The sequence below is a fragment of the Macrotis lagotis genome, chromosome 3 (genome assembly GCF_037893015.1).
Source record: "Macrotis lagotis isolate mMagLag1 chromosome 3, bilby.v1.9.chrom.fasta, whole genome shotgun sequence".
NCBI lineage: Eukaryota > Metazoa > Chordata > Mammalia > Peramelemorphia > Peramelidae > Macrotis > Macrotis lagotis.
In genome coordinates, this window is record NC_133660.1 from 141,971,366 (window position 1) to 141,998,965 (window position 27,600).

Genomic DNA, 27,600 nt, shown 5'->3' on the forward strand with positions numbered 1-27,600 from the left:
AGGATCTGAATGTGGTCAAAACTCTAACATCCTGTTCTAGGGACAGACAACAGAGCTCGCCAGTCTCTCCTCTCCCTCCCTAGGCTCAATGTGCTCATGCCCAGGGGCTCCTGTTTACCGACTTCTGCTTCCTATTCCTGGATCTGGGCTGCCATGGCCATGCTGCTCACTGTGTGCCCTGAGGGCTGGGCTTCACATGCTCACTCTGGTAGGGGTCCCCCGCTGTTCCCCCAAGTTTTGCCAAGTGCTCCTGGGGCATAGGTCAGGAAACTCCCCTGTTGCTGTGAGCCAAGGCTCCCAGCACCCTGGGGCTGCCTCTGGGAGACTGAAGTTCTTTTACTCTGTCAGACCCCCCCTCTGGTGAGCTGCCCCTTCAACCCTGGGGATCAGAACCTTTCTGCTCTTTTCCAGGTTACCTTGATTAGGAGAACTGCCTCACTGGGTCTCTCTGTGGGTTCTGTCTCTCGAAAATTTAGTTGAGTCCTTAGTTTATAAATTTTATTAGAAAGCAACTAAAAGATGATCCTTTCTTGTCACCATCTTGGCTCAGTACCCCTACATGAACTATTTTATCCTATTCTACTTCTACTTTATCGTTGTCCTAGTATATTTCCCTTTTAACAATTGTCTCCTTTTTTACAATATATTATACCTTCAAATTCAGCTTTCTCCTATGCCTTGTATACATATACTCCTTCTACCTGCTCTAAGAAATGAGTAGATTCATATGAATATTATCAGAATTATGTTCCCATGCAGAAATTCACAGAGTTCCTCATCATAAATCTCTCATAATTTACCCTTCTCATTCACTCTATGCTTCACCTGAGTCCTGTATTTGAAGATCAAACTTTCTGTTCAGTTCTGGCTGTTTCACCAGGGACATTTGAAATTCCCCTATTTCATTGAAATTCTATCTTTTCCCCCCTCAAAGAGTATGTTCAGTTTCATGGGATAGTTGATTTTCAGTTGCATTTCAAGCTCTTTTGCCTTCTGGAATATTATTTCAAGCCCTATGAGCCCTTAATGTGGATGCTGCTAAATCCTATGTGATCCTGATTGTAGCTCCATGATATTTGAATTGTTTCATTCTGGCTGCTTGTAATGTTTTCTTTTTGATATGTGAGTTCTGGAACTTGGCTATCATATTGCTGGGGGGTTGGCCTTTTTGAATCTCTTTCAGTAGGAGATTAGTGGATTCTCTCATTTTCTATTTTACCCTCTGCTTCTAGGATATCAGGGCAATTTTCCTGTTGAAAATTCTTTAAAAATGAAGTCAAATCTATTTTCCTGAACATGACATTCTGATAGCCCAATCACTTTCAAATTATATCATCTGGATCTGTTTTCCAGATCACTAGTTTTTTCCATGAGGCATTTCACATTTTTTTTCTAGATTTTTCATCCTTTTACTGTTGAATTATTTTGTCTTGATTTCTCACAAAGTCAGCAGCATCCTTTAGCTCCATTCCATATCTGAAGGATTTGTTTTCTTCAGAGAGTTTTCTTATTTCCTTTTTTGATCTGTCCAATTCTGCTTTTAAAAGCATTATTCTCCTCATTAAGTTTTTGCACTCTTTTGTTCATTTGACCTAAACTGGTTTTTAATATGTTATTACCGTCAGCAATTTTTGGTTCTCCTTGACTAAGCTCTTGACTTTGTTATCTTGTTCTTCCTGCATCTCTCTCATTTCTCTTCCCAATTTTTCTTCTACCTCCCTTACTTGATTTTCAAAATTATTTTTGAACTCTGTCATAGCCTAAGCCCAACTTCTATATGTCTTGGAGTCTTTAGATGCAGAAGCTTGGACTTTCTCAACTTCTGATTATGTGTTTTGGTCACATGTTCCTTTTTTCCTGTTTATTCATTTCCCTGTGCTGGGGGTTTGGGATTCTTCCTGATATTTTGAGTGTTATGGGGACACATCTACAAGGACCACAATTCTTTCAAACTCTTATGAGAGGTTCTGACTGTTCTCCTGGCTTGTGCTTTGGTCTGTTGATGACCACAAGCACATTCCTCTGTCCCATGGCGGTGAGAAGGGTCCATGCTCTATGGCAGAATTGGGGTCCTATGCATGACCAGGGTCTGAGTAAAGACAAAATCCCAGAGTCCTGTCCCAGGGACAGAGGAGAGACATCAACAATATCCCTCAACTCCCTTACCTCCCGTAGGCTTAGTGCTCTGGAAGAAACTTCTGGGCAGCTCTATGGGCCTGCTTCTGTTTCATGGAATCTGGCTTGTGCTGAGATCCATGCTGGGAGCTCTGCACTATGCACTTGCTCCTGTAGAGATTTCCCTGCTGATCATCCAAAATGTGCATGGTGCTCCCAGGGTTGGCAGGTTAGAAAACTGCTTCCCCTGCCAGAAGCCAGGACTCCCAGGAACCTAGGTGCCCCGTGGCCTGTTCTCAGAAGGCTGGAGTTCCTTCCCTTTGAAAAGCTGCCACCCCATCCAACCACACAGAACAGAGCTTTCCCACAATCTTTCAGTTATCTTGGGTAGGAGAATTGCCTCATTGCTCTCTTTCTATGAGTTCTGTCCCTCAGAAATTTGGTTAGAGTCATAATTTAAAGGTTTTTGAATTATTTTGGAGAGAGCTCCTAGGAGAGGTTATTTTCATGCCACCAGCTTGGCTTTGTCCCTACCCCCCCCGCCCAGGGATATTTTTAAATAAATGAATGTAGTGTTTCTCAGATTCTGAAGATTTTTTTTGTTGCCATTTTCCTTGGTTTGGTTTTGTATTGTTTTTCTTCCTCAGGATTGTATAAGCATTATTGAGACCCAGTTTAATAGGGTTTTCCTAGCTCTCTGAACTGCTGAAAGGAGGTAAATCCATCAAATTTGATCATCTAACAATTTTGTTAGCATGTAATTTTGTTTTCTTGGTTCTGCTCCCTTGACTCAGCATCAGATCCTGTACTTCATTCATGCTTCTCAAGAATCTAACTATTTGACGGAGGCAGAACCTAGATGGCAGCAGGAGAATAGCCTTTCTTAGGCACTCTCTCCAAAATAGTTTTAAAAATCTTAAAATTATTACTCTAACTAAAATTTCTAGAGACAAATCCACAGAATGTTCAGTGAGGCAATTCTTCAGTCTAAGGTAACCTGGAAAATAGTGGGAAGGCTCTGTTCCACAGGGTTGGAAGCATACAAGAATGAAGGAGCTTCAGTCTTTCAGGAACAGTCCCAGAGATCCTGGGTTCCTTGGAGCCCCAGCTTGGCAGCAAATGCAGTTTCCTGACCTGCCACCCCAGGAAAGGAAGCACCAAGCAGGGGGACCTCTACCAGAGTGATTGGAAAGCCCAAGACAGCATGGCCCTCCTCAGCATAGCCACAGGCCTCAGTGCAGCCCAGCCCAGACCCCAGAAACAGCAGCAGGCCTGTGGAGCCACATGAAAGCTACTCCCTGTATTCTCAGTCCATGGACAGTAAGGGAGTGGAGGGAGAATGTAGATGACTCTGGGTCTTTGACTATATTCAGACTCTGGTGCAGTCTGGGGCTCTCATAGAGCAAGGACTCTCCTCACCGCCCTGGGGCAGATAGGAGCTTGTGGTTATCAACAGTTCAAAGCACATGCCAAGAGAGCAGTTTGTCTCTCATAAGACCTTGAAGGAACTGAGGTCCTTAAGTGGGTGTCCAATAATGCTCAGAAGCTCAGAAAGTACCCCCAAACCAGGAATAGGCTGGGGAAATGAGTAAACAGGAAAAAAGGAACATGACCATAGAAAATTACTTTGGTCCCATGGAGGAGCAAAATACAGTCTCTGAAAATGAGAAAGTCCAAACTTCTTCATCTAAAGACTCCAAGAAATATGGAAGTTGGGCTCAGGCTATGATAGAGCTCAAAAAAGATTTTAAAAATCAAGTAAGGGATCTAGGGAGAAAATTGTAAAGAGAAATGAGAGAGATGTAGAAAAAGAAATACTGAAGAAAATAAATATTAAAAACAGTTTACATCAATTGGATAAAACAGTTCAAAAATTTAATGAGAATAATGCTTTCAAAAGCAGAACTGGACAGATGGAAAAGGAGATAATAAAGTTCTCTGAGGAAAACAAATCCTTCAAATGTAGAATGAAGCTAAAGGAAACTGACTACTTTGCAAGAAATCAAAACAATAATTCAACAGTAAAAGAATAAAAAACTAGGAGCAAATGTGAAATATTTCATTGCAAAATCAACAGATCCAGTTGAGATAATTTAAAAATTATTGGGACATCTGAAAGTCATGATCAGGAAAAGAACCTTGACCTGATCTTTAAAGAATTTCTTCAGGAAAACTGCCCTGATATCTGAGAAGCAGTGGGTAAAATAGAAATTGAAAAAACCCACAATCTCTGAAAGAGATCCAAAAAAAAAAAAAATACCAACCCAGGATTATTACAGCCAAGTTCTAGAACTCCCAAGTCAAAGAGAAATTATTACAAGGAGCCAGAAGGATACAATTCAAATATTGTGGAGCTACAGTCAGGATCATACAAGACTTAACAGCATCCACATTAAGGGCTCATAGGGCTTGGAATATAATATTCTGGAAGGGGAAAGAGCTTGGAATGCAACTGAGAATCAACTGCAAAACTGAACATCCTCTTCCAGGGAAAAGATTGACTTTCAGTGAAATGGGAATTTCAAATGTCCCTGTTCAAATAACCAGAGCTGAACAGAAAATTTGATCTTCAAGTACAAGACTCAGGCATAGCATTGAGAGAGTGGATGAAAAGGTAAATTTTGAAGGACTTAGTGATGATGAACTGCTTGTATTCTGCATGGAAAGCTGATAATAATAAAACCCATATGAACCTTTTAATTTAATAGAGCAGGTAGAAGGATCTTTTATAGATGAGGCATGGGAGAGAGCCAAAATTGAAGTTATACTATATTGTAAAAATGGAATCAGTGGGTGAAAAGGAAATGTACTGGGAGTAAGAGAACAGAGACTTAGAATAGGCTGAAATATTTCATGTAAAAGGGTCAAGAAATATCTTTGCAATGGTATGAATGGAGGGAAAGTGAGGGGGAATGACAGAGCCTTCAATCTCATTGAAAATGGCTCAGAGGGGTGGCTAGGTGGCATAGTGGATAAAGCACCAGCCTTGGAGTCAGGAGTACCTGGGTTCAAATCCGGTCTCAGACACTTAATAATTACCTAGCTGTGTGGCCTTGGGCAAGCCACTTAACCCCATTTGCCTTGCAAAAACCTAAAAAAAATGGCTCAGAAAGGAAACAGCATACACACTCAATAAGGTATAGAGATCTAGAAGAAAAAGGAGAAAGGGGGGACAGGGAAAGGGGTGGAGGGATGTTGGTGATAGAAGAGTGGGCAGATCATAAAAGAAGATAGTCAGATATAACACATTTTATTTATTTATTTTTTCAAGGTGGTGGGAATGGGTAGTCTATCCAGGGCTGGATGGTTGCTAGGTCTCTGGGGTAGGATGTAGGCTTCTTAGGGCCGCTTAGCCCCAGTACTGGTGATCTATCCACTACACCACTCAGCTGCCCCACAGGACATTTTTGAATTGGGACAGAGTGAATGGAGAGAGAAAATATAATGGATGGTATTGTGGAGCCTACACATCCCTCAACCCTTTCCCCTGTCTTCAGATCTTTATTATATCTATATTTTCTATTATTTTCTTTACCTTATTAGCTTCTTTCTTTTTAATATTGTGTTTAGATTAATCTAATTCTGGAAGAAGGAGATTGAGGTCCCCCATTATTAAAGTTTTGTTATGCTGTCTATGTCAGCTTGTAATTCACTCAGCTTTTCCTCTAGGAATTTGGATACTATACCACTAGGTTCATACATGTTTAATATTGATATGACTTTATTATCTATGGTGCCTTTTAAAAAGGTGTAGCTTCCTTCATTATTCCTTTAATGAAACCAATTTTTGCTTTGGCTTTATCTGAGATCAGGATCACAACGCCTGACTTAGTTACTTCAGGTGAAGCAAAATATAAATTGGTCCATCCTTTTGCCTTTAAGATATATACATCTCTCTGTTTTAAATGTGTTTCTTGTCAACAACAAATTTAAGGAATCTGTCTTTTAATTCATCCTTCTATCCACTTCTGGTATATGGGAATAGTTATTTCCATTTCCATTTTCAATTAATATTACTAATTCTGTATTTCACTCCATGCTCTTTCCCCATTTATATTTTTCTTTCTTTTCCTCTTATTCCTCACCACCATAGTTTAGTCCTTTTTCCTTTTAACTTTTCTTTAAATTTTAAGTTTCAGTTTGTTTTCACTTATACCTTCACCTTCCTGTTTATCAGTACCTTCTTCCCTTTTCTTTCCCTTCCCTCACCATCTCTTTCCTGTAGAATAGGATAGATTTTTAAACCCAATTGGGATTGTATCTTATTCCCTCTCTGGGCCACATAAATGGAATAAAATTTACTCAGTATTCAGACCCTCCCTCTTTCACCCTAAAATTATAGATCTTTGTGTCTCTTCACCTGATGTTATTTATCGATAAGCACTATTAATCAGAAATCAGCAGTGATATTTTGATTATTTGGTTCCTTGATGAACTCAAAGTGCAAAGTGAAATTACAGATCGATTGATTGGTTGTTTGGTAACCAGCATTGCCTTACCATCACTAAGAACCCTTCCCTCTTCTTTTTAATTAGAAGTATACTTCTCAAGAGTCTTGCATTACATCAAATTATCATTTATTACCTTATCCCCTTTTGAATTACTCTCCAAGGACACAAAAGTCAAATTATTTTCATGAATCTTTTGTATCTCTCCACTAAGAATGCTTTCTCCTACACTCCTCCATTTAGCTCCACATCCAGGGTTCTTAACTCCTTGTTAAATAAAATATGGATTAAGTCTAATCCTGATTTAATTTATTGTAGTTTCTCAAAGTCCTCTAAGTACTTGGATACTCTGAAGGTTTCTCTTAAGAACTTTACATTTTAATGTAAGGTATGTGAGACATTGACTCAGGACCACCCAGATTACTATGCCTTCATCAGAGAAAGTGGTAAACTTATTGAGCAAAGCACAATTAAAGTAGGTCAAAGGAAACTGAGACACTTATGTTTTAGAGTAAACAACCCTGCTTTTCATCAGGGGTTTTTTTGTCTCTAACAGTGATGTCATCTTGGTCCTTTTTGTTTGAGAGGCAAGACCAGACCAGATCCATATTGTCTAAGTCCAAGCTCTTCCATTATATTTAACCTTTGTGTTTCCTAAGAGAAACACAATTGTCAAGAGTCACATCTTCTTTTATAGAGTTGTATACAACTTGATAGTCTTGACTAACCTTTGCTTTGTTTTTTTTTTTCTTCCTCTTTTCATTTACTTTTTTATCTATCTCATGAAACATGTATTTGGCAATTTAATTCTCTGTTCAGTTCTGGTATTATTTTCAGGAAATGTTTGAAGTCCTCTATTTCATTGAACATAGATCTTTTCTCCAATTAACATATGTCATACTTTGCAGGGTAGTAAATTGTTGGTTGTAATCCTATGTTCTCTGCACTCTGATATATGGTATTGCAAGTTCTCTGATTCTTCAATGTTGAGGTTGATAAGTCTTGTGTAAGTCTGATGGTTTTTCTTTATATTTTAATTGATTCCTTTTTGCTGCTCATGGTATTTTCTCTTTTAATTGAGAGTTCTGGAATATGATCATAACAGTCCTTTGGAATTTTTATCCTGGGGTCTCTTTCTGGAGGAGTTTTATATATTTTTTCAATGGTTATATTGTCATTATTATAGCAGATTTGGACAGTTTTTCCTGATAATTTCCTGCAGGATGTTTTCTAGGTTCTCTTTTTTGATCTAGGCTTTCTCATAGTTCAATAATTTCTAAATTATCTCTCCCGGATCTATTTTCCCAGTCATTTGCTTTTTCTTAAAAGGTATTTTAGATTTTCTTCAATTTTTTCAACCTTTTTATTTATTTTTTTGTTGTAATTGTGTTGTATGGTAGATTCATTTGTTCAATTCTAATTTTTAAGGTTACTCTTCTTTAAATTTTGTTTCCTTTTGCAGTTGATCAATTTTTTTGAAGAATGACATTCTTTTTCCAGTTGGTTAATTGTACTTTTAAAGAAGCTGATTTCTTTGATCAATTTTTCATAATTTTCCTGAGTGACTCTCATTTATTTTTTCCATTTTTCTTTTTCTTCTCTTCTTTGGTTTTTAAATTCTTTTTAAATCTCTTATATGAGCTTTTGGATTTGAGTCCAAATTCACTTTTGATACTTCCCTTGGGAGTAATTTTTCAGTGATTTCTTCTTCCAACATGGCATTGTTATCATCTGTATCTGCAAAGTAGTTTCTATATTCAGTACTTTTTTAGCTTTTTCCTCATCTTTAATATTTGAACTCTTCTTCTAGGGTATAGGGAGTATAGATTCAAGCTATTTATGCTGGGGCTAGGGTCTGATCCCTGGCTTGTTGTACAAGATGTTGTCTATTTGGTCCAGGCACTACTGCCTTTGCAGTGCCTTTATATATAGCTTCTGCCTTGTAATACTTTGTTCCCAACCCAAAGTCCTGCCTTTTGTCTAAGTGCTACTATGGTACATACTTTGTTTGGGGTTCAGATCCTTCCTGCAGTCTTGCTATGTAACTTCTCAGACCCATGTGTTATAACACTGATGAGATCTGACTGCACTGTGACTAAAAGTCTCTTTTTACTTCTTCTTTTCCTGACTGACTTCCTCTCTCTTCCATCTAACTGGGCTTCTCTTCTTCTTTTCCTCCAAAGAAATAGACCTTCACTTAAGATCCTCCATGATATCAACTTTTAAAAACTTCCTTGGATCTTCCATTTCTTTTGATGGGATATTTAGCTTTGATGTCAGTGCAGAGGTTTCATCGAACTTTGGTAAGGAAAACTTCAGGGAGCATGTTAGCTTCATGCTACCATTTTGGCTCTGCCACAGATGTGACTCCAATACTGTTTCAAAGGTGAAGGGAAAAAATGAAGCAATCAGTAATAGTAATTAGCTCATTTTTTGGAGTTGGAGTTCTCCTCAAAGAAATAGGTTTTCTCTTTTTGTGTATATGTACAGATGCATGTTTATATGTGATTTGCAAGTATACACATGCATGTATGAAGTACATAATTCTGCTCATAATAAAAATGTTTCAAAAGAATATTGAAAGAATCTTGGTGAGTTCTTTAGTACAAGATCAGAGATGGAATAAGTAATTTGATATTTTCCATTGAAATCTCTCTTCACAATAAACCATATGTTACACTTTTAAGTTGCAAAAAATATTTTTGCCCTAAATAGAGTCTGAGTCACCATACCAAATATAAATTTAAATTATTGATATTTTTCTTTGGTACTATACTCCCTAGTTTCTTGAAATAAATGTGGGTAGAAATTCAAATAGAATTCAAATATATCCTTATATTTTTAATCAGTAATTTTCAGTTGTTTCCAATTCTTTATGACCCAGTTTTGTTGTTGTTGTTGTTGTTTGTTTGTTGGGTCAGGATTTTGTTTTTTTGCAAAGGCACTGGAGTGTTTTTCCATGTCCTTCTCTTGCTGATTATATAGATGAGAAAATTAAGGCAAGTTGGTTTTAGTGACTTATTCACTAAGAACTAGTCAATATTTGAGACCAGATTGAATGTAAGAAGATGAGTTCCTGACTCCAGGTCCAGCATTTTATCCATTTTGTCATCTGACTATATTTAGTTTTCTAGCATCACTTACTAGTTACATGACCCAGGAAAGATCTATGAAACTCCTTTCTCTTCATTAACTTATATATAAAATGGCAATGAGAGTGGGAAGAATAGAGTGGATGGAAATGCAGCTAGTAATATCAACCATGGGAAAAATATTGAAGCAACTTCTCTGGTGAATTTATGATAAAGAAGGCAATTCACCCCAGAGACAGAGTCATTGTATTCTGAACATAGACTGAAGCTCATTTTTTCTTTATCTCTCACTATTCTTGAGGTTTCTCATTTTCTTAGGAGGGAGGGGGGTCTGTTTACTCTTATAATAAAATTATTGTAATAATATAAAATAAATAAACCCCCCAAAATTTATTCTTTTCTATTCCCATTAAATTTTCTCCAGAGGTCTATCATATCAAAGTTTTCTAAGATTCCATTCACCTTCTTAACTTCTTTCTTGTTTATTTTGTTGTTAGATTTATCTAGTTCTGAAAGAGAATGATTGAGGTCTCCCATTATTAAAGTTTTGCTGTCTATGTCTCCTTGTAATTCACTCATCTTTTCCTCTAGGAATTTAGATGCTATCCCAGTAGGAATGTACATGTTTAGTAATGATATAGCTTCATTACCAATGGTGACTTTTAAGATGTAATTTCCTTTCTTATCTTTTTCTAATGAGATTAATTTTTCTTTTACTTTATCTCAGATTAGGATTACTACTCTTGATTTTTTTTTTTACTGCAGCTGAGACAAAATATATTTTGCTCCAACTTTTTACCTTTACCCTGTGTGTTTCTCTATGCTTCAAATGTGTTTCTTAAAAACAATCTATTGTAGGATTCTGTTTTTTAAATCATTCTGTTATCTGCTTCCATTTTGGGGGACAGTTCATCCAATTCACCTATAAAGTTAAGATTACTAACTCTCTATTTCCCTCCATGGTGTCTTTCTTCATCTATATTGTTCTCTTTCCTTTTCTTTTATTCCTCCTCACCAAAATTTTGCTTCATTTCCCCTTTGACTTTTCTTTTAAAAATTTAATCTACAGTTCATTTTCATTTACATCCTCACCTTTCCTTTTATCAATCCCTTCTTCCCTTATCTTTCTCTTTTCCAGTCCCTCCCCCCCCACCACTTCCCTGTAGATTAGAGTGGGAATGTATCTTATTCCCTCTATGGGTTAAATCTATGGAATAGAATTTACTCATTATTCACATTTTCTCCTCTTTCCCTCTAAAATTATATAAATATTTGTGCTTTTTCCCTTTGTGTCATTCATTGCTCTAGTACTATTAATCAGATACCACCAATCACAGTTTGATTATTTGATTGCTTGATAAGCTAATATTGTTATCAAAATATCATCACAGATTATTTGCTTGATAAGTGACATTGACTCAAATTGCACCAAATTATAATTATACTCATTTTTTGCCTTACCCTCTTTCCAAATATCTTATAAATATGCACAATCCTTCTCAGGAGCCAAAGTATTATCCAAAGCTATATCATTTCTTGAACTTCTTGTGCTCTCCCCCAAGGCCTATTTTTTCTCATACTGTTCTACACTCTGATAATTAACCCCTTGTTAAATGAAGCACCAGATGCTGATCTAATGAATTATAAGAATCTTGAAGTGAAGGAGGCCTATTTTCTTTCCTCCTCCCTTTTATCCCCCCTCTCTCCTCACCCAAGGTATTTAACCCCTTGTTAAGTGAAGCATGGGGTAAGTCCATCCTTGATCTTATTAACTGAAAGAATCTTAAGCATCTCTAATTACTGGGAGGCTCTGAAGGTCTCCTGTGAGAGCTTTATAAGTGATTGTAAAATAGGGGAGTTACTGACTCAGGACTTTTCAGACTATAATGCTTAAAGGGTCCTAAGAACTGGGAGACTCTGGAGTTCCCACCCTAAACCTTACAAATGTAAGTTACAAAAGACACTTACTCAGGACTGCCCAGTTTAAGATGCCCTCATTAGACAAAGTTCTTAGTACAGTTGAATTAAAATGGGTCAAAGGATAATGAGACACTTAAATTTAATGTTAACACCCTTGTTTTTCTTCAGGCATTTTTGTGTCAAACATAGTGATGTCATCTTGGAACTTTTCAATAGAGAGATAAGACCCAACTATACCTATATCTTTTAGGTCCATTCTCCTCAATTAATTATCCTAAGAGAAGTCAAGTTCTTAAGAATTAGAAGTGATATATCTTCCCTTTTAGGGTTGTATATAATTTGCTGGTCTTGATCAACTTTTGTTTTGTTTTGTTGTGCTTTGCTTTCCCCTTTTACCTTTTTTTATGCAAATTTTGAATCTTTTATATGGTGATTGAATCTGCTATTCAGTTCTGGTCTTTGTGTTAGAAAATTCTGGAAATTCTCTATTTCATTGAACAGTCTTCTTTTTCCCTGACAGCATATACTGAATTTTGCAGGGTAGTGCATTCTGGATTGTAATCCCAGGTTCTTTGTTCTCCAATATATGCTATGCTGCAACCTCTGGTTCTTAATGTTGAGGATGATTGGTCCTCTGTGAGTCTGATTGTATTTCCTTTGTATTTATATTGTTTTCTTTTTTTGCTAATTGCAATATTTTCTCCTTTATTTGAGAGCTCTGTAATTTGACTATAACAGCCCTTGGAGTTTCTATCCTGTGGTCTCTTTCTGAAGGTGTTCTGTGTATTCCTTCAAAGGTTATATTGTTATCTTGTTCAATTGGATTTGGACAGTTTTCCCTTATAAATTCCTACATAATGTTTTCCAGTTTATTTTTCTTTTTGATCCAGGCTTTCTGGTATTCTGATTATTTATAGATCCTCTATCCTGGATCTATTTTACAAGTCATTTGTTTTCCCTAAAATGTACTTTGCAATTTCTTCAATATTTTTAGTCTTTTCATTTTGTTTTATGGAATTTTGTATTCTTGTAGATTGATTGTTTTCTATTTCTTCAGTTGTAATTTTTAGGGTTTTATTTTCTTCAATTAGTTTTTGGGTTTCCTTTTCCAGTTGGTTATTTTTACTTATAATGGAGTTGATTTCTTTAGTGAATGTTTAATGATTTTCCTGCATAACTTTCATTTCTTTTTTTCCATTTTTTTCTTCTTTGGTTTTTCAATTGTTTTATTAGCTATTCAATAAGCTTTTGTATTTTTGTCCAATTTATAAACAGTTTTGATACTTTACCTATGAGTGCTTTTTCACTGTTTTCTTCTTCAAATATGGCATTATTATCTTCTTTGTTTGAAAAGTAGATTTTTATTCTGAGTGCTTTTTTAGCTTTTTTTTTCTTGTTCTTTTAGCTCTGTTCCTGGGGTATAGGGAGAATAGATCCAAACTTATTTTTGCTGAGACTGGAGTGTGATCTCTTGCTTGTTCATGCCTAGTATGTTGCTTTGTCTTTGAAGAGGTTTGTTTCCTCCTCTGTTTCCAGTTTTTGACTTTATAGTGGTTTGTTCCCAACCCCAGTCCAATCTTTTACCCTGTTGTTCTCAGGGTTCAGACTTTGTGTGAGATTGGGTTATTCCCTGTTGGTTTGATATCTAGCAGTCAGGATCTCTGCTGTTGTTAAGCTGGGACATGGGTTGCTCTGTGGCTAAGAGGTTTCCACTGGCTTTTCAGCTCTTTTGCTTTCTGGACTTTAGTTCCCCTTTTCCCCTAAAGAGACAGACATTCACTGAAGATCCTCCATGATGTCTATAGTAGAAAACTTCTTTGAATCTTCTCTTTTTTCTTGGTGGGATCTGCAGTTTCAATGCCAGAGTAGAGGTTTGATTTATCTTTGGTAGGGAAAGACTACAGGAGTATATTAGCTTCACACTATGATCTTGGTTCCACCCCAGAACTCCTTAATTTTCATTGTTACTTATAGGATATCATCAGAAAAGGGATTGCTAAAACATTATTGAGGAATAAAAAAGATATTATCAACATTTTGAAAATAAATTCAATAGTAATTAATATCTTTACCTGTCTAAGTACATTAAAGATTGATGCAGTTTTCCAAAGGGAAGGATATGACTCAAAAGACTGAAAATAAAATATCAATTCATCAAGAATCTGGTATATTAATCTTAAGCATTGAATATTTAGTGGAATAATTCATAGAAAGTAGGTACTTTTTCCATATCTGTTGAAAAAAATAGAGTATAATATGTTTGGAAATCATTAGATTTAATCTCTTCAGTTAACTGAAGCAATTAGGTGTTACAGTACATGAGTCAGGCAGAATTTAGATGAAATCATGCCTGAGGGACTTTTAACTGTATAGCAAATAAGTCCCAGATGAGTATCTAACCTAGAACGAACAGAATAATAGTCAAAACAATCTTCATGAGTTAATAGATATACAGATTGTCAACATATCAGGAAATATGTAGTGCAGCATCTTCATTTTACAGATGAGGAAATGAAGATAAGGTAACACTGTAGAAAAATACACACACATGCATGCACAAACACACACATTTTTGCTAACAGTAACTAAGTGGTGGATAGGGAAATAAGTTAATATAGAGACAAGCTATGCTTGCCTCTATAATGCCAATCAAAAGAGACAGATCCAGAAGAGAGGAAAAAAAGGGAGAGAAATTGTGGGGATATTCAACAAATTCTCAAGAAAGCATTATGTAAGAATAGAGTGTGTATTTTTGCAGTAAGGATTAAAAATTACAAATGACAGCCTCCTGTATGGGAATAGAGAGGACCTGACTAACAATAGGAGAAATGTATTTGACTTGTTTTTGACAATCTAATTAAAAAATTATTTAAATGAAAAGGAATGGGGGACGATGAAACCTGTCATAAATATCCATTAAGTTAGATATCATAGGACAGGGGTTCTTCACCTTTTTAATATCATGGAAATATTTAGCAATTTAGTGAACCAATTTCATCCCTTCTTAGAATAATATTTAATGGACAAAAGTAAAATGCATAGGATCACAAAGGAAACAAATAATATTAAAATACAATTATTAAAGTTACCATAAAATGCCCATAGTATCATATGTGCAGGATGTTTTTACTGTCATTCACCACATGGAAGAAGTTAAAACTATTTCTTGGAAAGATGTAACGATGTAATGGAAATGTTTTGGAGAAATCTGAGTATTAGCCATCCCATAATTGTCTCTGGTCTGATAAACAAGTAGTGAAAGTCTAAGAATTGGATGTATAACTAGAATATAATGGGAGTGGAATTTTCCAAAGTTGCTAACTGAGCAGCACTTCAGACATTAATTTATAATACTCTCTCATTTGAAGGCATGTAGTAAGAGACAGAGTAACAAGGGACACCTGTGAGTCTGGTATATTCCTGGTCTTTTTGGTGCCTTGTTTCTCCTTTCTCATTTTAGATGAATTGGACAAATTACCAAGTTTTAGCAATCTAAGTTTTGCAAGTATCCTCGAAACATGGGGTCTTAGTGTTCCAAAATTTAAGTTTTGTAGCCACTGCTACAAATATGACTCAAAAAATAATGGACAAACTTTGGAAGTAATACCCAGTTCCAAATCATTGTGCTTCTGGACATGTTATTGGTGAAGCTAATGTGATATTCAAACTGTTCTGAGTGAACTGGATTTCCTCATAGACTGAGACATTATAGATCAGTGCTGTCAAATTCAAATAAAAATGAGGGGTTAATTGATAAATAATGATCCCTGCAGTTTACCTATTGACATATTTTTTAACTGGTATTATCAATGTTTTATTGTATCTGTATGCATTTTGTAAATATTTCCCAATTAAATTTTAATTTGCTTCAGGTTGCATTTGGGAGCTGTTTGACACCTCTGGTAGAAAAGAAAATGTATCCCCATCCAGGATAATGCCACTCCTAAATTTTAATCCTTACTGCAAAAATACATACCCTATTCTTAGACAATGCATTCTTAGGTATTTGTTGAATATCCCCACATCTCCCCTCCCTTTTTTCTCTCTTATGTATCAGTTTCTTTTGATTGGCATTGTTGAGGCAAACATAGCTTGTTTCCATAATGTCTTATTTCCCTATCCACTACTTAGCAACTATTAGTAAAACTGGATGTTTTTGCATTCATGTGTATACAATTTTTTTTTTCCTATAGTGTTACATTACTTATCTTCATTTCCTCATCTGTAAAATGAAGATGCTAGACTAGGTGTTTCCTGATATATTGCCAATCTCTACAGCTATGAACCCATGATGATCATTTTGATCATTATTTTGTGAATTGTATATTAGATACTAGGCTGGGACTTATTTGCCATACAGTTAAGAATACCTATGTCATGATACCAGCTAAGGTCTTCCTGACTCATGCACTGTAACACCTAGTGGCTTCTGTAAAATGAAGGGATTAAGTCTAATGATTACAAAACACATTACATTCTATTTTTTTCAGTAGATGTGTATAAAGTACCTATTTTCTCCTATTTTCTATAAGTTACCTCTCTAGATATTAAAGGCCTAGGATTAATATACAAGATTCTTGATGAATTTATTTTATTTTTCAATCTTCTGAGTCATGTCCTTCACTTTTAAAAATTACATGAATCTTTAATGTACTACAGGTAAAGTTATTAATTATTATTGAATTCATTTTCAAATGTTGATCATAGTTCTCTGATATCTCAATTAAAATGTCTTATTTTATTCTTCAATAATGTTTATACATTTGTTTTTACCATAGTTTAATAGTAAATACAATTTTATGGAATGTTATAGGTGCTGAATAGTTAAATGGATCTGGGGTGAGGGCAGGTAGGTAGTGAGATAGACATAGCACTGGCCCTGGAGTCAGGAGGACCTGCATTCAAATTTGACTTCAGACACTTAATAATTACCTAGCTGTGTGGCCTTGGGCAAGCCACTTAATCTGATTGCCTTGCAAAAAAAGGATCTGGGCCACTATTCACAGGGTGCTCAGGGAGGAGGAAAACATGATTAGGGCTTGGGTTAATTGTGCCAAAAAAAAAAAAAAACACATCAGGATATTCCTGAAACCTATAACCAAAAATGTTGTTGGTCTTACTTCAGGAGAGTAAATTCAGACAATATATTAACAAAACTTGTTCATGGAACTGAAATGGTAACCTCTTCAAAAGTTTATTCAATATATGAATATCCATTGATACATTGAGAATTTCTTTGTTTTTCTTTTTTTTTATTTTAAATTTATTTTTTATTAAAGATGTTATTTGAGTTTTACAATTTTCTCCCCAATCTTACTTCCCTCCCTCCACCCCCCCCCACAGAAAGCAATCTGTCGGTCTTTACTTTGTTTCCATGTTGTACCTCGTTCCTAATTTGGACACTGAGAATTTCACATGAAAAAATATTAACAAATGAGACATGAATAAATTTAATTACCATGAGTACACACATACATATACACATACATCCACACACAAATAGGAAAAGTTTAGACAGGTCGCAAAGGAAACTTGAGATCGTCTCCCATTTTTTTTTTTTTATTTAACAGGAATCTCTAAGAAAAAGGTAGAATGAAAAGCAAAACTGTAATATAGCTCTGGATGGATATAAATTTTTTTTATCATTGAACTGCATATTTAGATAGGACTCCTTTTTTAGACACTATTGTAGGCTTATGGTCTCATTTTTGTACAATTGAGTCATGCTGTCCTAAATGGTATTCCTTAAACATGGCACTCAAACTCCTATCATTCATCTTTACTCTAGCTTTGTTCCTAAACAAACTCTTTCTCCTTATCTCCATCTCTGACAATGTAAACTTGCCTTCAAGAATCATTTCAGGGGACAGCTAGGTGGTGCAGTGGACAGAGTAGTGGCCCTGGAGTCAGGAGGAACTGAGTTCAAATCTGATCTCAGATACTTAATACTTGCCTAGCTATGTGACCTTGGGCAAGTCACTTAACTCCATTGCCTTAAATAAATTTTTTTTTAAAAAAGAATCATTTCAAATCCTTTATACAGAGGTCTTAAACATTCCTTACCTTTAAGAACTTTCCCTCCTAAGATTATATTCTATTTTAAATAGATCCTATTTATGTATGTTTGTTCATTTGCTTTTTTTCCATTATTTGATTGATTGTCTCTCTCATTAAAATATATTGTACTTGAAGGTCATATGTGTGTACATTTTTACATGTATGTGTGCATATATATATATAATATGAATATATATCCCATAACTTAGTACAGTATCAGGCAAAAATTAGCGCTTAATAAATGTTTGTTGATTGCTTGCCCAATGATTGTTCTAATTGAATTTCTTTGTCATTATTTAATATGTAGCCTTTATTAGATCATTAGTAAAAGTTATATGAAAGAGTCTTCTATCACTTTTTATTTTGCCATTAAACCAGAAGTCATAAGACTAGTAGTTTAGTTTAAGTGGATAAAAAGAGTAATGGATAATAGTGACAAAATGCTAACTAAAATACAATTGTAAAGAAAATCTAATGCAACCACATTTACTAAAACTAGTACCCTATTGTTTTGTTATTACAACCATATTTGCAAATATATGGACCATTTTGGTGGTAGCTAAATATTGCAATGGTAAGAGTGCTGTACATGATGTCCAGAAGCCCTGAGTTTGGCTCAGTATTTTCTTCTGGAAAATTAACTAGAGAAAGAAATGCAAACCAATATAACATCTTTACCAAGAAAAGTCAAAATAGTGTCACAGCTGAAATAATTGAACAACATCAACTGCATATGGGTCACTGGACAATAAGTTCTTTGAAATTTTGTACTTCCTTCAACACCCACCATACTAGTCAGTGCTTTCAGGTTTGATATAAAATTATTTTTTGACAATTTTTATTTAAAGAAAAGTTTAAAATTAATTAGCACTTTCCCCAGAATTACCTTCTTCTTACATACAACACTAAGGGTTCCTCTTAACTTCATCAAGAATGTTATACTCTTGGGTGCCACACCTACAAATCTTCCTTCAATCATAATAGTATGGATACATCTTATCCACACTTTCTAGAGCTGCACCAAGTGACATCCAGATTGCTAAGAGACTACTATCTGCCTTATGTGGAAACAAGGTCTAATTCACTGTCATTCTTGAGATTACAAATTTATCAAACCTAAGGTGCCTCTAGCTTACCTGGTTTTCATCACTGAATGTTGAAAATAGGTTATAAAGCGAAAAAAGCCATATTAGTAGAGGTAGAAAGGGGTGAAAAGGGGAAAAAGCTTTAGGCTGCCAATTCCAAGCATTGGTATTAAGCACTTTTTAAAAAACTGTGTCTTTCAAATCTAATAGAAATCACATCATAATGTTGAGGGTCAATACCAAAACGATAACAAAAGCTTCACACTGTTACTGTGTGATTAACTGATCCTCCAACAATGTAGTTACTAAAGAAGAATTATATAATTTAAGAACTATAAAGCCACTTTGGAGAAAATTAAAGAAGAAAGTTTAAGGAGCTATTGCTTTGCTTGACAAGAAAAATGTATGTTCATGAGCAGGGAAGAATTTGATATTGTAAGATATAATTCATCCCTTTTTTATTGCCCAGTGCAAAATAGAAAACAGGTCAAAGCATGGAGATGCCATGAGAATAGTAGTGCTATTAATATATGGATTTATTGATAGGATGTTGACACCATAGAAGGTTTTCAATTAGTATTGGCGTCATTAAATAGGCAAGAGATATAGAGATAGAGTTAGTTTACTCATTTATCCTTATGAAGATACATGAGTACAGGTGAAAAGGGGTAATAGAAACACTTGTACATAACAGTCTTTAAATGAGAAACCAAGAAAATCATTTTCCCCACAATTTTATTGCAGGAAAAATTTAATTTTGCTACTGCATCTTTACCAAAAGCTTTTCTCCAATTCTAGAATTAGAAGAACTATAACAAGAGTGAGGACATTGTGGCTTTGTTCAGAATTCAACATTTAAGACTTGAAGTCTTTCAGTTATATAGTTTAGTTTGTAGCTAGCAAAGATCATTATTAAAATGGAATATACCAAGTAATATGCTGGATAAAATATATTTATTTTGCCCACCTTCTGACCTCCAGTGGAAGCTTCATTTTTTTTTCAAGGAATCTCTCTATTAATGTGGTTTGTGGCTGACCCTGTGTTTTTTAAAAAAATCCAGATATAGTTTTAAGTATCTGCATAAGTTTAAACTACTTAATTTCTTTTATTGATTGAAAGAATTTGGGTGTTTCTATATTTATGAAAAATCAATTCAAATTTACTTCAACTTCATTTGCTTCAATGTATTAAGAACCTACTATGTTCAGGGCAGTGTACTAGATTCTAGGAATATTATATGTGACATAAAATATGAAAAATGACAGTCCCCACCTCTTCAAGACAGTTAAAATTTTCATAAATCTGTTGATCTCACAAGTTAATGAATTGGAAGTTATGCACACATGCAAAGTTGGATAGCCTTCTCATTTTCTTTGGTTGCAAATTTCTCAAAGGAAAGTTTCTGCAAAGGAAAGAATAATTCTTAAGATGGTACTTTATCCTGAAGGATACTGATGAAAGAAACACTTGGTTATATTTCCATATTAACTATTTTGGTTTATCCTTCAACATGGCAGAGACTCAATCAGCAGCTACTAGAACGTTCTGAAGGAGAGTCAGGCATACAGACACAGAAATACACACACACACACACACACACACACACACACAGTTCTGTCTTTAATTTGATGAGGTCCTTTTAAATAATATAGTAAAGCCATTTTTAATAGATAATAAAGGAACTCTTGGTACCTGAGAGTTGAATACTGCCATCAATTTATTATTCAGATAAGCCCATACAGAATTAACAGAAGTATAGCTGCAGTGGTGTCAATTTATATTTTCACAAGAAAAATGTAGATCACATGGATAAACCCTTTAAGAAAACAAAGAATTTGATTTAAACTATCAATAGTCACAACAACTACACAAATCTGCAAGACAGTGGAGATCTCAAATGTTTAAATGATTTATCCAGAATCAGTTATCAAGAATATAAAGTAGGATTTGAACCTGGCTCCACATGAATCCTCATCATATAATTTATACACTACAAAAGAATCAAGTAATTGTGGAATTGGAAAGGATTGGAACAGTCAGTTAGTCCAGCCCATATTTGAAAGGATTCATACTATAGCTGACAAGGCAAATAGTTGTTTAGTTTCCTTTAAAAGATCTCCAAAGATGTGCAAATATGTCTTTGAGAGAGTTTAAGTGAAGCACCACCTCTCAAACCAATTTTTTCCACTTACTTTTGGACTCTTTATCTATTAGTGGATCTCTTTATCTGTTAGGATCTCTTTATATATTATTGTAATTTGTGATATTGACCCTGAGTTTTTGTAATTTTTTTTTAGGTTTTTGTAAGGTAAATGGGATTAAGTGGCTTGCCCAAGGCCACACATTCTTAAATGTCTGAGGGCAGATGTCAACTCAGGTACTCCTGACTCCAGGGCCATTGCTCTATCCACTGTACCACCTAGCCGCCCCTTTTGATTTGTTTTTTAAAGTTCTAGATATTGTTTTAAGAATCAGCAGCTTCCATCCATTGCTTCTGATTCTTCTCTATAGGGGCAAAGAGAATAATTCTAATTCTTCCTCCACATAACAGGTTTTCACATACCTGACACATCAATCACAGGTAATTTCCCCCATCCCAGTTTTGTTTGTTCCAAGGAAAGGCATCCCATTTCCTTCAGTCCTCAAATGTTTAAACCTAAAGTCCTTTTATGATGTTTTATATTCCCTAGTACAACATCTGCTTGTGGTCAGATACTGTTTTCCCTTTTTTTGCATTATCCCCAATGATTAGTACATTGTCTTGAATACAATTCAATAAATGTTTATCAAATTGGATTAAAAATATGGCAGTTATCCTATATTCATATAAGACATTATTTCTATGTGTTTCAAATAATATCTTTAAGGGGCAGCTAGGTGGCACAGTGGATAGAACACTGGCCATGGAGTCAGGAGAACCTGAATTCAAATAATGCTTTTAAGTTGGCCATGAACCCTGTGTAACATAGGAATTCACAGTAAAGTTATAGAAAAACACAGAACTATGGAATTCCTCAATCTGAAATTTTCTGAAGGAAAAAATCAGTTTTGTGGAAGATTGAATTTGATAGAAAACTGACCACATTCATAAATTCAAGTAATTAACCAGATGTATGCAGATAACCAGTCATACATTCATGCAGCATAATTCTCATAATATATGCAAGTTACTGAGCATGGCTACAAACAAGTAATAGATCATGTGTACATACAGGATTTTGACCATACAAGGATTCAGGCTATGTGTATGATGTAGACAAATGTTCACATACACACACACACACACACACACACACACACACACACACACACACATATATATATATATATATATTCAGATTACTGAAAATTGTACATGCAAGTAAAAATATGCACTTATCCCTATACCATTAAACTTCTTTTATTTAATTAAGGAATATAATTTTTTCTCCCATATCCAGCCAGTTTCTCTTTTTGTGCCTATTCTCAACTTCATTACACAATGAAATGATGAATAATGTAATATTTTAAGCATATTTAGATTTTACTCCCACTTGTTAGCTTGAAAAAGGCTTTAAACCATGTGACCTGCCAGGTTATTATTTTTTTATTTTTTTGATATATCTCAACTGAGACTTCAAAACTCAGTGAAAGACTCAAGAAATAAAACAAAAGTTTTGATTAGGTATTTCATTTTTAATGGATTCATTTCCAGGAACATGAATGCATTTACATATAACTCATTACATTTTGCTTCAAGAACAGACAAGAAACAGATGAGAAAGAATAAGTAGGACAGAGAAATTTGAGACTTTTGTTTCTTAGCATTTATTATTATTTTCCAATCTTTTGAAAAAAGTATATTGCAGTTCAGTTCTCTTAAATAAATATTTAAATTATTATTCTTGAGATTTCTTGGCACTAGTGGAACATATTGGGATTAACTAGAGGGTTAGACTGTACGAAGACCTGGATTCAAATCTCACCTCTAAAATTGTAGTTATGTAACTAAGAAAACTTCAATCTCTCTAAGACTGTTTCCTCATAAGTAAAATACTTTGTACCTCCAAATCCTGTTATGATCTTAAAAAAAAATGCAACATGTTTAGTGTTTTGCAAACTTCAAAGCATTATATAAATTTCAATCACTATTAAAAAACAAGAGCTATGTAATCTGATATTAGCATCTAGGGTACTAAAGAAAATCTGGTATTATTTTGTTTCCCCCAACCATGAGAATTTAACACTTTAAGTCATCCAATCTCAACTGATTTAAGACTCATTGCAAAAAGGAGATTTTTTTTTCTAATATTTTGCTCTTACTCACTGCAGCAATTGTTTGAGATCTTTTCTTCTTTCCTTTGCATTCCCATAATACATTCTTCTCTTGCTATCTCATTTGAGGACCTTTACTAATCAGAAAATCAAAGCTAGTGTCTGAGAGAATACTTTTCTGCTCCCTTTCTTACCTAAAAGGTCTTTGACTTTATTCTCCTTACTCATATTTTCTTCAATTTCCAGGGAAGAAAAGATCCTCCTCCCCATGAAGACCAATACTCAGTATAATTCTATCGTGTTTATCCTGAAGTTTCTTCCCATAATCCTCTTCAATCCCACAATCCTTCCTTTCTATCTCCTTGCTTCTCCTGAGAGAAATAATTATAATAATCAATGAGGTTTTAAGGGGGAGAGTTAATAATTCCCCCCCACCCCGTTCTAAAGTCCTCATTTCAAGCTACAGTCTCAGAAGACTAGGATTTATAATGGTAGTTAAGATTAACATTCTCTTTAATATAGGTATTGTTGCCTCACTCAATCTAACAAGGAATTTAATCTAAAATGAAATACCAATTCCAGCTACACAGGATTGGATGAGGGTGATTTGGAAGTAAATTGCATGATCAAATTCATGTGTCCAAGTCCCTCATTATAGATCCTCCTCTGATTGTAATATTCATTCTAATTTATTACTCATTAGCCAATAAGAGTCAATTGCCACCCTCAGGAACCCACACCAATTCAAGGGTAAATAATTGTTGAATGACATCCATGAGAGGTTTTTCACAATCAAGTTTGTCACTAATCCATTTTATTAAAAATAAACTGACATTATTAATAAAAAAATGACTAATTACCCAGAAAATAGTGTTTCTCAATTTTTTTAAATGTCACATTCCCCTGATTCCAGCAAATATTGTAAAACAGGAATGTTACAAAGAAATAAAATAGTTCTAAACATTTATATTGCTTTTTAACCACTTGAACCATAAATAGATTTTAAAAATTCACAGGAAAAATAAACAAATAAAAATGCATTTTTACTAAACTTTTAACTGAAATTTAGTATTTCCACCATTTATAAATTTAAAAATTCATATTATTATGAGGAACAGTCCAAATTGCTGCCAAATGGTCTATAACACAAGAAACACATAGTATATATTAGGAAAATGCTAATGAATCTCTATATCCAATATCTTTTCTTTCTAAACAATAAAATATTGAAGAAAATTATCTATCTTTAGAGTTTCTACTTTCCCTTCTTTCACTTTCTTGTCAACCTTTAATAATTTGTCTTAAAACCTAAGTATTCAGGGCTGCTAGGTGGCACAGTTGACAGAGCAAAGTCCCTGATGTCAGCAGTACCTGAGTTCAATTCCAGGCTCAGACACTTAATAATTACCTAGCTGTGTGGTTTTGGGCAAGTCACTTAACCCTATTTGCCTTGCCAAAAAATTAAAAACAAAAAACACAAAAAACCTAAGCATTCAATTATAATTGCTTGAAACAAAACCATTAATGATTTCTTCATTGCAAAATGTAAATATTTTTGTCAAGCCTCCTTCTTCTTTACTTCTCTGCAGCATTTAATATGACTGATCACCTTCTCCTCGAATTTCTGTCCTCTCTGGATTTTTGTCATATTACTATTTTTTTTCTTTTCCAAACTGCCTAAATCCCCCTATCTATTTGCCCTTTACTGGATCTTTTTTTTTCAGATCATGCCCATTGTGAGTTTATTCCAAATATTTCTCTGAAATCTTTTCTCTTTTCTCTCTCCAATCTCATTTTTTACTTGTATTACCTCTCAAAGATTCATTTACCATTTCTATGCAAATGACTCTCAAATCTATATAAGAAGCTCAATAGGCAGTTGTCAATAGGCAACTCAAAATAGATGTTCCTTGAACTTTTTGAAGTCACTATATGCAAAAAAAATAATTTCCTCTTTTGAAATAACTTATTACTATTCAGGATATCATCTTTTGGTGTCATCTTTGACTCCTCATTTTTTATTTACCTCATTTTATAGATCTTCTGTCAAATCATATTTCTGTCTCTACCCATATACTATGTCCTACTCCCCCATCACATTACTTTTGCCTTTCATTTGGACAATTGCAATAGCCTAATTGGTTTCCTTTCCTGAAGTTCAGGCTATCCAAACTATCTGTCATACAGTTACCAAAGTAATATTCCTAAATTAGTTTTTTAACTCTCTACTCATTATATTCTGGCGAGACTCTCTGAAGTCTAGAATTAAATATAATTTCTTTGATTAACATTTAAATTTCATTACCAATTGAGTCTTTTTTAACCATCCCCTACCCCACCCCAGTCATCTTTCCCATTACTCACCATCCATATTCTCTATAATCCAGTTGTACTGAACTTCTTCCTGCTTCTATGTACAAAGGAATAGGGATCATCTTGTACCCTACCAGAGTGTTTTTCCCCATTTACAGTCACTTCCCCCCATCGTCCAGTAAAATCTTTGCTTTCCTTCAAAAACTAGCTCAAATAACCTTTTTGTTTTCCAAGATTATCTTGAATTTTATTTGCTGCCTTATGTACACTTTTCTAAGTACATATTGTCTGCCTCCCCACATAAGAGTGTAAAATCATTGAGGCCAATGACTATTTTGATTTTTACATTTGAATTCTACTAAGTTAACATATTGTCTAGTTCACATTAGGTACTTAATAAATGGCAGAATTTTTTCTTTACTCTGTAACCTTTCTCATTGCTACTGTTATCAGGAACAATTTCTCATTCTCCCATAGTAGATTTTCTGGATTCCTCTGAGAGACCTCTCACTCTCCAAATATTTGTATATAGTGGAAGGATCTCACTTTGTTTTGCTTTTCTCATGTTCAGAAAAAAAGAAGAAATGGCAGCAGCAAAGGTCCAAATGCCAGGAGAGTTCATACAATTAATATATTCAGTGTGTAAAGATATTTTGAATTCTAGTAGAGCATAAATTCATTTAGGACAATGTCCACAATTTTTCATCTTCATTTAGCACAATATGTTCTAAAACCCATAGAACCAGAGATCTAGAATGAGAATTATCTAAGGACATCATCTATCTAATCTAAGCCCAGCCAAATTACAGAGCAGTAAACCCTAGTGACTTGTCCAGGATAATCACATTCAGAGCAGTGGAAAAATCCTGGTAAGTTCCATTAATATACAGTATGTAGTTAATGCAAGAAATTTTATGAGCACTATAAATTTGTAAAGAAATTTTAGAAGTTTTCAACATGTAGCTCCTTCCAGAATAATCATCAGATTTTTAAGGCAACATATTTTTCCACCATAGGTTAGTCTTTTTTTGGATTACCATTATTTCTTGGCATTTTTTTCTTTTAAAAAATCTAAAAATCCTACTTGCAATACCAAAAACAAAAAAAGGTCCTTCCCCAAAACAACAGGATTCAAACAATTTTAAGTACAGATTTTCTCACTGGGATAGATCATCTATTTCATTTGGTAACACGAAGGGCAGAAACTGAAGGTTATAACCTAGTCTTTTAAAGGATTGAAATGAGAGACATGTCTAAAAGGAAAGAGCCCTGTATTGGAAAATAGTTCAATCAAGTCATCTGAATTTTAGATCTTAAGATCAGAAGAGCCTTTTGACTATTTTCTAAGGCAAGGTGATTAACCATTGGAGTAAAAGTTTTTGCAATCAGGCATTAACAGAGTTTGCCTTATTGCCTTTTAGTCTGCTTTACTTCTGAACAACCTAGGTTTTGTCCAGGATTTTGATTTAGGAAGTTTGGCCTCAGACTCACTCCTAGTTTACCCATGAGTTTCATAAACTACAGTGCTATTCTGTGACAAATATCTCTCAGGTCCAATACCGATCCCCCCCCCCCCTTTTCATTCATTACACACTTTAAAGAATAGGATAATAATATCATATTAAGATTCTTCATTCCTATCAACCCAGGTTAGGATGACTGGAGTTTTATCATAGACAGCAAATTTAGAAAGTACTCATAGATATTGCAATAATAATCCTTTCTCAACATAGAAACAACTTAGCAACAATTATCAAGAATAATTCAAATAGGAAAATACTAGATGAAACAACTCAGCTCCCTATCAACAATCACAAAGCAGGCAATCTGCTCCTTCCCTTTCCTTCTCTTTCCTTCATCCTTCTAATAGATAGAAATAACCTAGAAGAGATCTTTTAAAATTTTTATTCTCCAACACCAAGTCTACCTTTTGTCATTAAACTGAACTTTATGACTTGTCAACTTTTATCCTAAGTGGTAAAGCTTTCATCTCATGGAATTACATTCATATCATCAGGACTTTCAGAAGAGAAGTAGTTAATTCAATAATGATTATTGGTTCAAGATTTAATGAAGATTATTTAGTATTTCAATAGCAGTGAGTTTGACTTCAGATTTCAGATTAGGTAATCTGGGTCTTGTATATCTTTGGCTTAGAAATTCTAGGTTTTCATGTGGCCTTGGGCAAGCCACTGAACTCCATTTGCCTTGCAAAAACCTAAAAAAAAAATTCTAGGTTTTCATTTGCAAATTATAATCAATTCCTGTGAGTTTTGAAAGAGGTGTGTATTTAAAACCAAATTCTATAGATTATT